At 39.5% G+C, this 12,958-nt stretch overlaps 1 long non-coding RNA gene across 1 annotated transcript in view; it reads left to right on the top strand.

The window, feature by feature from the left end:
• The window catches only part of LOC128662525 (uncharacterized), a 49,272-nt gene extending 36,578 nt beyond the window's left edge, over window positions 1-12,694 (top strand). Inside the window, exon 3 of the long non-coding RNA XR_008402794.1 lies at window positions 12,183-12,694. This is a non-coding gene — a long non-coding RNA (uncharacterized LOC128662525). The remainder of the gene's footprint in view (window positions 1-12,182) is intronic.
• Window positions 12,695-12,958: the final 264 nt, after the last annotated feature.

Here is a 12,958-nt window from a genome sequence, read left to right as displayed (position 1 = left end):
TTTATGTAAGAACTTACCTGATAAATTAATTTCTTTCATATTGGCAAGAGTCCATGAGGCCCACCCTTTTTATGGTGGTTATGATTTTTTGTATAAAGCACAATTATTTCCAAATTTCCTTTGTTGATGCTTTCTACTCCTTTCTTTATCACCCCACTGCTTGGCTATTCATTAAACTGAATTGTGGGTGTGGTGAGGGGTGTAATTATAGGCATTTTGAGGTTTGGGAAACTTTGCCCCTCCTGGTAGGATTGTATATCCCATATGTCACTAGCTCATGGACTCTTGCCAATATGAAAGAAATTAATTTATCAGGTAAGTTCTTACATAAATTGTTTTTTTTTTTTATTTGTACTCAGTCACCTCTGCACCTTGTAGTTTCTCCTTTTCTCCAACATTGGTGTGTCCGCTCCACGGCGTCATCCTTACTTGTGGGATATTCTCTTCCCCAACAGGAAATGGCAAAGAGTCCCAGCAAAGCTGGCCATATAGTCCCTCCTAGGCTCCGCCCACCCCAGTCATTCTCTTTGCCGTTGCACAGGCAACATCTCCACGGAGATGGTTAAGAGTTTTTTGATGTTTTAATGTAGTTTTTATTCTTCTATCAAGTGTTTATTTTAAAATAGTGCTGGTATGTACTGTTTACTCTGAAACAGAAAAGGATGAAGATTTCTGTTTGTAAGAGGAAGATGATTTTAGCAGACAGTAACTAAAATCGATTGCTGTTTCCACATAGGACTGTTGAGATGAAGTAACTTCAGTTGGGGGAAACAGTTAGCAGACTTTTCTGCTTAAGGTATGACTAGCCATATTTCTAACAAGACTGTGTAATGCTGGAAGGCTGTCATTTCCCCTCATGGGGACCGGTAAGCCATTTTCTTAGTCAAACATACAGAATAAAGGGCTTAATAAGGGCTAAAAAACTGGTAGACATTTTTATGGGCTAAATCGATTGCTTTATTTGGGCATATTATTCAGATTTAGGCTATCAATTGGCATTTATAATCTTGGGGAACGTTTATAAAACGGCAGGCACTGTGTTGGACACCTTTTTCAGTCAGGGGGCCTTTCTAGTTATAGACTGAGCCTCATTTTCGCGCCATTACTGCGCAGTTGTTTTTGGAGAGCAGGGCATGCAGATGCATGTGTGAGGATCTAAGAATCACTAAAAAAGCTTCTAGAAGGCGTCATTTGGTATCGTATTCCCCTCTGGGCTTGGTTGCGTCTCAGCAAAGACTATAGCTGGGACTGTATAGGGGTTAAATTTTAAAACGCTTTAAGACACTGTGGTGAAATTTTGGTAATTTTTGAACAATTCCTTCATACTTTTTCACATATTCAGTAATAAAGTGTTTTCTGTTTGAAATTTAAAGAGACAGTAACGGTTTTATTTTAAAACGTTTTTTGTGCTTTGTTGACAAGTTTAAGCCTGTTTAACATGTCTGTACCTTCAGATAAGCTATGTTCTATATGTATGAAAGCCAATGTGTCTCCCCATTTAAATTTATGTGATAATTGTGCCATAGCATCCAAACAAAGTAAGGACAGTACTGCCACAGATAATGATATTGCCCAAGATGATTCCTCAGATGAGGGGAGTAAACATAATACTACATCATCTCCTACTGTGTCTACACCAGTTTTGCCCACGCAGGAGGCCCCTAGTACATCTAGTGCGCCAATACTTATTACCATGCAACAATTAACGGCTGTAATGGATAACTCCATAGCAAATCTTTTATCCAAAATGCCTACTTATCAGAGAAAGCGCGATTGCTCTGTTTTAAACACTGAAGAGCAAGAGGGCGCTGATGATAATTGTTCTGTCATACCCTCACACCAATCTGAAGGGGCAATGAGGGAGGTTTTGTCTGATGGAGAAATCTCAGATTCAGGAAAAATTTCTCATCAAGCTGAACCTGATGTTGTGACATTTAAATTTAAATTAGAACATCTCCGAGCACTGCTTAAGGAGGTGTTATCTACTCTGGATGATTGTGACAACTTGGTCATTCCAGAGAAATTATGCAAGATGGACAAGTTCCTAGAGGTTCCGGTGGCCCCCGACGCTTTTCCTATACCCAAGCGGGTGGCGGACATAGTAAATAAGGAGTGGGAAAAGCCCGGCATACCTTTTGTCCCCCCCCCCTATATTTAAGAAATTATTTCCTATGGTCGACCCCAGAAAGGACTTATGGCAGACAGTCCCCAAGGTCGAGGGGGCAGTTTCTACTCTAAACAAACGCACTACTATTCCTATTGAAGATAGTTGTGCTTTCAAAGATCCTATGGATAAAAAATTAGACGGTTTGCTTAAAAAGATTTTTGTACAGCAAGGCTACCTTCTACAACCAATTTCATGCATTGTTCCTGTCACTACGGCAGCGTGGTTCTGGTTCGAGGAACTAGAAAAGTCGCTCAGTAGAGAAACTCCATATGAGGAGGTTATGGACAGAGTTAACGCAGTTAAATTGGCTAACTCTTTTATTTTAGATGCCGCTTTGCAATTAGCTAGACTAGCGGCGAAAAATTCAGGATTTGCTATCGTGGCGCGCAGAGCGCTTTGGCTAAAGTCTTGGTCAGCGGATGTGTCATCCAAGACAAAATTGCTTAACATCCCTTTCAAGGGTAAAACTTTTTTTGGACCAGAATTGAAAGAGATTATTTCAGACATCACTGGGGGAAAGGGCCACGCCCTTCCACAGGATAGGTCTTTTAAGGCTAAAAATAAGCCTAATTTTCGTCCTTTTCGCAGAAACGGACCAGCCTCTAATTCTGCATCCTCTAAGCAAGAGGGTAATACCTCACAACCCAAACCAGCCTGGAAACCCATGCAAGGCTGGAACAAGGGTAAGCAGGCCAAGAAGCCTGCCGCTGCTAACAAAACAGCATGAAGGAGTAGCCCCCGATCCGGGACCGGATCTAGTGGGGGGCAGACTCTCTCTTTGCTCAGGCTTGGGCAAGAGATGTTCAGGATCCTTGGGCGCTAGAAATAGTTTCTCAAGGTTATCTCCTGGAATTCAAGGAACTACCCCCAAGGGGAAGGTTCCACAGGTCTCACTTATCCTCAAACCAAATAGACAGGCATTCTTACATTGTGTAGAAGACCTGTTAAAAATGGGAGTGATACACCCAGTTCCAATAAAGGAACAAGGAATGGGATTTTATTCCAATCTGTTCGTAGTTCCCAAAAAGGAGGGAACGTTCAGACCAATTTTGGATTTGAAGATCCTAAACAAATTTCTCAGGGTACCATCGTTCAAAATGGAAACTATTCGAACGATTCTACCCACCATCCAGGAAAGTCAATTTATGACTACCGTGGATCTAAAGGATGCGTACCTACACATTCCTATCCACAAGGAACATCATCAGTTCCTAAGGTTCGCTTTTCTGGACAAGCATTACCAGTTTGTGGCCCTCCCATTCGGGTTGGCCACTGCTCCAAGGATTTTCACAAAGGTGCTAGGGTCCCTTCTAGCGGTTCTAAGACCAAGGGGCATTGCAGTAGTACCTTACTTGGACGACATTCTAATACAAGCGTCGTCTCTGTCAAAAGCAAAGGCTCATACGGAGATCGTTCTAGCCTTTCTCAGATCTCACGGATGGAAGGTGAACAAAGAAAAAAGTTCTCTGTCCCCGTCAACAAGAGTTCCCTTCTTGGGAACAATAATAGATTCCTTAGAAATGAGGATTTTTCTGACAGAGGTCAGAAAATCAAAACTTCTAAGCTCTTGTCAAATGCTTCATTCTGTTCCTCGTCCTTCCATAGCGCAGTGCATGGAAGTAGTAGGATTGATGGTTGCAACAATGGACATAGTTCCTTTTGCACAAATTCATCTAAGACCATTACAACTGTGCATGCTCAAACAGTGGAATGGGGATTATACAGACTTGTCTCCAATGATTCAAGTAGATCAAAAGACCAGAGATTCACTCCGTTGGTGGCTGACCCTGGACAATCTATGCCAGGGAATGAGCTTCCGCAGACCAGAGTGGGTCATTGTTACGACCGACGCCAGTCTGGTGGGCTGGGGCGCGGTCTGGGAATCCCTGAAAGCTCAGGGACTATGGTCTCGGGAAGAGTCTCTTCTCCCGATAAACATTCTGGAACTGAGAGCGATATTCAATGCTCTCAGAGCTTGGCCTCGACTAGCAAAGGCCAAATTCATAAGGTTTCAATCAGACAACATGACTGTTGCATATATCAATCATCAGGGGGGAACAAAGAGTTCCCTGGCGATGAAAGAAGTGACCAAAATAATTCAATGGGCGGAGGATCACTCCTGCCACTTGTCTACGATCCACATCCCAGGAGTGGAAAATTGGGAAGCGGATTTTCTGAGTCGTCAGACATTCCATCCGGGGGAGTGGGAACTCCATCCGGAAATCTTTGCCCAAATAACTCAATTATGGGGCATTCCAGACATGGATCTGATGGCGTCTCGTCAGAACTTCAAGGTCCCTTGCTACGGGTCCAGATCCAGGGATCCCAAGGCGACTCTAGTAGATGCACTAGTAGCACCTTGGACCTTCAACCTAGCTTATGTATTCCCACCGTTTCCTCTCATTCCCAGGCTAGTAGCCAGGATCAATCAGGAGAGGGCCTCGGTGATCTTGATAGCTCCTGCGTGGCCACGCAGGACTTGGTATGCAGACCTGGTGAATATGTAATCGGCTCCACCATGGAAGCTACCTTTGAGACAGGACCTTCTTGTTCAGGGTCCATTCGAACATCCAAATCTGGTCTCCCTCCAACTGACGGCTTGGAGATTGAACGCTTGATTTTATCAAAGCGTGGGTTTTCAGATTCTGTTATAGATACTCTGGTTCAGGCCAGAAAACCTGTAACTAGAAAAATTTACCATAAGATATGGAAAAAATATATCTGTTGGTGTGAATCCAAAGGATTTCCATGGAATAAGATAAAAATTCCTAAGATTCTCTCCTTTCTGCAGGAAGGTTTGGAGAAAGGATTATCTGCAAGTTCTCTAAAGGGACAGATCTCTGCTTTATCTGTCTTACTACACAAAAGACTGGCAGCTGTGCCAGATGTTCAAGCATTTGTTCAGGCTTTGGTTCGGATTAAGCCTGTTTACAGACCTTTGACTCCTCCCTGGAGTCTAAATCTAGTTCTTTCAGTTCTTCAAGGGGTTCCGTTTGAACCTTTACATTCCATAGATATTAAGTTACTATCTTGGAAAGTTTTGTTTTTGGTTGCAATTTCTTCTGCTAGAACAGTTTCAGAGTTATCTGCTTTGCAGTGTTCTTCGCCCTATCTGGTGTTCCATGCAGATAAGGTGGTTTTGCGTACTAAGCCTGGTTTTCTTCCTAAAGTTGTTTCTAACAAAAATATTAACCAGGAGATAGTTGTACCTTCTTTGTGTCCGAATCCAGTTTCAAAGAAGGAACGTTTGTTACACAATTTGGACGTTGTCCGTGCTCTAAAGTTCTATTTAGAGGCTACTAAAGATTTCAGACAAACATCCTCCTTGTGAAACTAGGTAGAGAAAGGCTCTAACTCGGCAGACTACATATATAGCACTCTTGGGGGTTAATATAGGGTATAATTCTAAATAGTATGAAAGACCTAGTTCCTTTAGGCAAAATAGAGTTACTGATGGTCTAGTGAGTTTGCGTGTTCCACGTTAAAACATAACTTTTATTGTGTCAAACTTAATATAAAACACTGGAAATGAATTTAAAAACACACTTAGATGCTAAAGACTCAGTGGTCAGCCTGCTCTTTGTAAGTAGATTCTAGCCAGGTGGGTTCTAGGTTATACTGGAAACCTTCTAGAGTATAATTGCAGCAAGTTAATGAACCTGATGCATACTTATAACAAGAGGTCCTGTAAAAGTTGTGTGTATATCCGTGTAATGGACCTAGCAGAGTAAAATATTCTGTAGTCTTAAATAGTATTAATCTTAATAAGACATTACTTGGTTATACACAACATATACTGTATATTACAATTTAACCTGAGGTTAATACAGCTCTATTTTTGTTGTATCACCTTAATACTGTTTGCTGGTGGATAGTATGCTTTTTATGCTGACATAGGGTGGTAAGATTACCTTGAATCTTATTAAAGAAGTTAATGGTGCTGTAGTCAGCAATTTTAGCCCAATGCATTCATTCTAAATGTCAGATTTAATGATAGGTTAATAATCCACATATCAACAGCTTATAAACGTATAGTTATAACGTGAACCGTTATTATCAGATGGATAAGAGAGGTGATCTTTAAATTGGTATAAATGTGCACTTTGTATACCGTGTTTTCCAGGCAGTGTTAATTCTCATTAATAAATATCATACACGCTATTACTACTCATTTACGGCTCTGTCGTTCCGTTTTAAGTATGCTGTGTTACAATTTAAATAACTGATAAAGACACATTTTGCATGTAAATTTGTAACTGTAGTATAGCGGTTGTTGCCAATGGGTGACAGAGCTGTTTGCTGATTATATAGAGAGTTTTAGGTGTAGCTCACTCAAACACAAAAGCTGTTTAATTTCAGCCCGCTCCTGCACTGCCGGTTAGACCGGTTTAAATGGGGTTACTGCTGATCACATCACTCGGTATATAGCCGATGGAGTAGATCTAACTTTACCCATTAATCATTAAATTATATGCCCGTATTGTGTGTCTAATATTTGGTTCCCAGTTTGCCAGTTAAACTATATCTGTGTCGAGTGGCTCTCACAGCTCTGCCCCAAAGCTAGATATACAGATTTAGTATCTTTTGCACATTAAGTTTGTTAAGCGATTATCGAGCGTGTAAGAACCAGCATAGTTAAATTTTGAATTTTAACCAGGATAATAACCTCCAAAGGCTATTGTATAAGTAAACTTAGAGCAGGTTTGGTACTATAGCATTCTAAGGCTCATCTAAAAAATACAGGAGCTCCAGGACTCCTCACCAATTCCCTAACGTCCCTAACATGTTTCGCCCTAACGGCTTTCTCAAAGGGTGAGCGCGCCGCTCACTGACTGGTTATTTAAAAGATTTTGGGTCCCGCCCTTTTGATGACACATTTCTCAATGCTTTCTATTGGACCCCCGTGTCATTACTGATGGAGGTTACATAGTGTTGTTAATACATTGCGATCCATTTCAGGACATGGTATATTCCTATCAGACCTGTCAATTTATTATTAAAGACCATTTCATCTGGTCGCGGTTTTCAAACCATTGTAACATTCATTCCCATAACGTTGTTTATTGGAACATGTGTTTTGTAAAAGCAAAGATTTATTTTTATCAGAGACAACAAAATTATTATAGTCATCCTATTTTCCTTGCTTTTAACTTGCTTTGATGGAGTAACAGCTGTTAACTAAATCTTATAATGTAACATTATATTATTAATTGCTAGATGTGCAGTGCTGATATCAGAAATTGTGTTGCTGTGACAAAATAGTGATAAATAAAAAATAAATAAAAGATATATATATAGAAGAGTGTATAATCAACAAAAAAATACTAAAATAGAGACTCTGGTGCACTGTGCTGACTGGATATTGGTGTTCATTTTATTACATATGAATCAGTCTGGTTATGTGACTGTGTTTGTGCAACGATAGCTTAAAAATTAAAAAGATTTTGTATAGATACCCTTATTATTAAGTGATGGTATCTATAGTGTAGTATAAATCTTACTATAAAGTTTCAATTTTTATGTGAAGTTTACTTAGGTCGAGCGAGTTGACCTTAATTTGAAGAATTTCTATTAGGGGTGATTGTGACAGTGTTGTGTTTACTAGCTTTGATGACCAGATATTGTAATGTTACATTTTGATGGTTGTAGTAATCAATTTTTTATAGGAATATATTATTTTTACTGTATATGGTTAGGTCTTATATTGATAGTCCCTATTGGTATGTGATCTTGACATATATTAATCATTTGACAGATACTGACAGTAGTCTTCACATTGGTTTAGCCAATCTGATCAGTTGTTGTATGATATTTCCCAGATTGGGGTCCTATAGGATTATAAGTATTGACCTCACATATGGGGTCCTGTCGGATTATAAATCCAATTTTCACAAAAAAGATGAGAAGTTATTATTCTCGTTAAGACCTGAGGGTTGGACTGAATTCATTAAGAAAATCCATCTACTTTCCGCTTGTAGTAGTTTGTTTTCTAAGTTTCCACCCCTTATACCCAGGTTTATTTTTTGTAGACCAAAACATTTCAGATCACTTTATCTGCAATTGTGTTTTTTCATGAAATGTCTTGCTACTGATGTTAATTGTTTTCCTGCTTGTAGGTCTTTTACTGCATTTTTGATGTTTCTAAGATGCTCTTGCAATCTTGTTCTTATTTTTCTAGTTGACATCCCTATGTAAAATAGGTTACATGTACATTTGATTGCATAAATGATCCCCTCTGTTTGACAGTTAATATGTGAATTTATTGTGTGGGTTTTGTTAAATCTGTCCTTTACTGTATGTGTTTTCACCATGTGACAACATGTTGAACATGTGCCACATTTAAAGGATCCTTTAGTAAAGGCCATTGCTGTTTTTTTACTTTGCAGATGACTAGGGCTGATTAGATCTTTGAGGTTACTACTTCTCCTATAACCAGTTAGGATTTTTGGTCCTAGAATTTTGTTTAGGATAGGGTCTGATAGTACAATATGCCAGTTATCTTGTAAGATTTTCCTTACTTGTGGACTAGCTGGATTGTATGTAGAGATAAATCTGATGTTGTCCTGTTGGGATTTTTGTTTTTTCTGTAGGAGCTCATTCCTGTCAGTGCATCTAGCTCGATGTTCTGCTTTTTTAATTGCTCTTTTACTGTAACCTCTGGCCAATAGTCTTGTTGTTACTTCTTTGGCCCTTTTGTTGTAGTTGATATCTGAGGAACAGTTTCTCCTCATTCTGAGGAATTCGCCCACCGGTAGGGCTTGTATAGTGTTTGGTGCATGTGCACTTGTACTGTGTAAGACACTGTTAGTTGCTGTTGGTTTTCTATGCACATCCATGGATAGGAGTCCTTCTGTAGTTTTACTGATTTCTAAATCCAGAAAGTTGATCTTTGTTAGACTGGTTTCATGAGTTAATTTGATATTGAGCCTATTCCTATTAAGATTTTGGAGAAAGAGATCTAATTCATTCTTGGTGCCTTCCCACAGAAACAGTATGTCATCTATAAACCTCATCCAGAGGGGAATTTTCTCTAGAAACTGTGAGTTTTGATCAGAAAAGACATATTTTTGCTCCCACCATCCTAAAAATATGTTGGCGTAGGTAGGGGCACAAGCAGTACCCATTGCGGTTCCTCTTTCCTGTAGGAAGAAGCCATTATTAAAGGTAAAATAATTGTGTTTGAGTACAAATTGGAGTAGGTGTAATACAAATTCATCATGTAATCTGTCTTCCTCTGATCCCATAGTAAGGAACCACCTCACTGCTTCTAAGCCCAAATCATGTTCAATGCATGTATACAATGATTCTACGTCCGCCGTTACCAACCATGTTTCAGATGAAATATGAATGTTTTCCAATCTTTTGAGTACATCTGTGGTATCTTGGACATAGGATGTTATTTGAGTTAGATAGTTTCTCAATCTGTAATCTACAAACTGACTTGCTTTTTCAGTAAGACTGTTTATCCCCGAAACGATTGGTCGGCCTGGGGGATGTTGTTTGTTCTTATGAATTTTGGGGATCAGATAGAAGGTTGCCACTGTAGGTTTTGTAACTTTAAGAAAATTGTACTCTTTATTGTTTATGATGTTATCATTTTTGGCCCCTTGTATCAAGTTAATATACTTGTTCAAGTATTCTTGAGTTGGGTTGTACCCCAGTTTTGAATAGCAACTCTGATCTCTTAATTGCTTGTCTGTCTCCAATCTGTACATGTTCATAGGCCACAGAACAATGTTGCCCCCCTTATCTGAATTCCTTATGATGACATCTTGCCAGGATTGCATATCTTTTAATGCCTTACGTTCTTTCAATGTTAAATTCTGATTGGTATTTCTGTTATTTTCAGGGATAGACATTATCTTTGCACAGACAATATCATTGTAGACTTGTAATTGGGAACACATTTTAGGCATGAAAGAGGATTTGTTTTTAATTTTATTTCTCCAATTGTCCCTTGTTTCAGTTGAAGTTTGCAGTTCACCTATTTCAGTTACAGTTTGCATTTCACTTTCAGAGAGGAGAGTTTCTAAATTTTCCAAAGTGGTTCTTTCTTCGTCTGAGAGTGAGTCTGAGTCACTTCCATTTTTAGTTAGATGGAATCTTTTCAAAGCAATCTTCCGGAGGAAAAGTTGAATATCTTTAATTATTTCAAATCTGTCTATTACAGGGGTCGGACAGAAGGTCATACCTTTCGTGAGAACCTCTATATGGTCTTTTGTTAAAAGTTTTGAGGATAAGTTGATAATTCTTAGGGAGTATACTTCATCTGTGAGAAGGGACTTGGGGGTCTCTGGTATGGTTTCCAGCCTTTCTTGTTTATTTTGTTGTGCGGTTGCCTTTTGTTGTTTCTTTTTGCCTTTCCCCCTGCCTCTTCTGGTATGTCTGAACTTGAAGAGGCCTTTCCTCCTAAAAAATCTTTCCTTTTGCCTCTTGTGATTCTCATGTGGCTATCTGTTACTGGAATAGATGGTTCACTATCCGATTCGTGTGTTTCTGATTCCTCTCCTTCTGTGTCCGAGACATCACTTTGTATAATGTTTACCCTAGAAGGTTTGTTAGTATTAGGGTTAAACTTCTTTTTCCATTTATATACTTTGTTGTTAGCGTAGTCGTTTTTGTCTCTGGATAGTTTACCCTGTTTTGTTGATTTTATTTCCTCTTCATATTTGTCCAGTTCCTTCTGATATTGTTTGTAAAGTGGCTCAAATTCTTGTAACTTTTCAAACTCTTGTAGTTTGATGTTTATTTCTTGTATTTTACTCTCTAGAATATCATATTCAGCTTTGTCATGCTTAATTAGTATCTGCATTAATTTTGCTGAACACTCTGAGAGAGCTTTCTCCCATTCTATACTGTGCTCTGGATTTTTAAATTCGAAAGCAGGGAACAGTTGGATTCTTAGTCCTCTTGGGATTAAATTGAGTTCAATATATTTTTCAAAAAAGTGATGGTTCCACATATGGTTGAAACATCCTCCTTGTTCGTCGTTTATTCTGGTAAAAGGAGAGGTCAAAAAGCGACTTCTACCTCTCTTTCCTTTTGGCTTAAAAGCATTATCCGTTTGGCTTACGAGACTGCCGGACGGCAGCCTCCTGAAAGAATTACAGCTCACTCCACTAGAGCTGTGGCTTCCACATGGGCCTTCAAGAACGAGGCTTCTGTTGACCAGATATGTAAGGCAGCGACTTGGTCTTCACTGCACACTTTTGCTAAATTTTACAAATTTGATACTTTTGCTTCTTCGGAGGCTATTTTTGGGAGAAAGGTTTTGCAAGCTGTGGTGCCTTCCGTTTAGGTAACCTGATTTGCTCCCTCCCTTCATCCGTGTCCTAAAGCTTTGGTATTGGTTCCCACAAGTAAGGATGACTCCGTGGACCGGACACACCAATGTTGGAGAAAACAGAATTTATGCTTACCTGATAAATTACTTTCTCCAACAGTGTGTCCGGTCCACGGCCCGCCCTGGTTTTTTAATCAGGTCTGATGAATTATTTTCTCTAACTACAGTCACCACAGTACCATATGGTTTCTCCTATATATATTTCCTCCTGTCAGTCGGTCGAATGACTGGGGTGGGTGGAGCCTAGGAGGGACTATATGGCCAGCTTTGCTGGGACTCTTTGCCATTTCCTGTTGGGGAAGAGAATATCCCACAAGTAAGGATGACGCCGTGGACCGGACACACCGTTGGAGAAAGTAATTTATCAGGTAAGCATAAATTCTGTTTTTCTTCCTGTACCTTCGGTCGAATGACTGGGGGGTGGAGCTAAGGGAGGAGCTGTATAGACAGCTCTGCTGTGGTGCTCTTTGCCACTTCCTGTTAGGAAGGATAATATCCCACAAGTATAGGATTAATCTGTGGACTTGTTTTACCATAGAAGAAATCAATTTATCAGGTAAGTATAAATTTACTTTTTTTATTGAATTCCTTATACCTTGTACAGTGCTAAACACCTTATATTAATGAATAAGTCTGATGATGTGTATATACGTCCCTTTTCTCTATTTACAGGTGGTTCTGACAGACACTCAGACTCAGCAAGATGGAGATGCCATCGCTCAGCATCTGATGGGATTACTGGGGATTCAGCAGGACAATCTTGTCACCGGAGCCTATATAGATCTGCTGCACAGTGCAGACAAGGATGAATGATCTGTAACCCTGACCAACTTTAATGACACAAAGGAAAAAATAATTGTGTTTTCTGACCTAGCAGCAGAGTATATCTGGTGGCTGTTTACAACAAAATGCAGTTGATCTCTAAACACAGTCAGATTGCCCCGAAATTTAGATAGTGGACTTCCCATGCCACTGATTCTAAATGGACGTTAAACTGAGCCAGCGGAACACCCCTTGCCCACTCCCAACACTTAGCCATTAAATGCCCCCCAAAACAACCAGTAGAACACCCTCCCAACACTTGGCACGTTCGTACCTAATCCCAAACAGTTCATCAAAAACTTTTTTTTATTATTATATTCTTTATTGAAGAAGCAAATACCAATAAAGCTATTCTCATCTTGGCAGTAATACATTAAATGTAGAAAAAGACACACACATCAAGTAACTGGAACATGGTATACCTCATGAGCAGTTCCTCTATTCCGTTCGAGTTGACTTAAAGTAAGCTTTAACATTGGGCGAAAACAATACAGTCACTGTGCTTCCTCATTTTTCAGAAATGTTTTTAACACTGGGACCAAACATGGACTCAACATTTAAGTATTATAAATATGGCCTCCAGTCTTATCAAATTTCAATATCCAAAGAAATACAATTACAGAATC

The sequence above is a fragment of the Bombina bombina genome, chromosome 6 (genome assembly GCF_027579735.1).
Source record: "Bombina bombina isolate aBomBom1 chromosome 6, aBomBom1.pri, whole genome shotgun sequence".
NCBI lineage: Eukaryota > Metazoa > Chordata > Amphibia > Anura > Bombinatoridae > Bombina > Bombina bombina.
The sequence above is the reverse complement of the archived record's forward strand: the minus strand, read 5'-3'. Positions and strand labels throughout refer to the sequence as shown.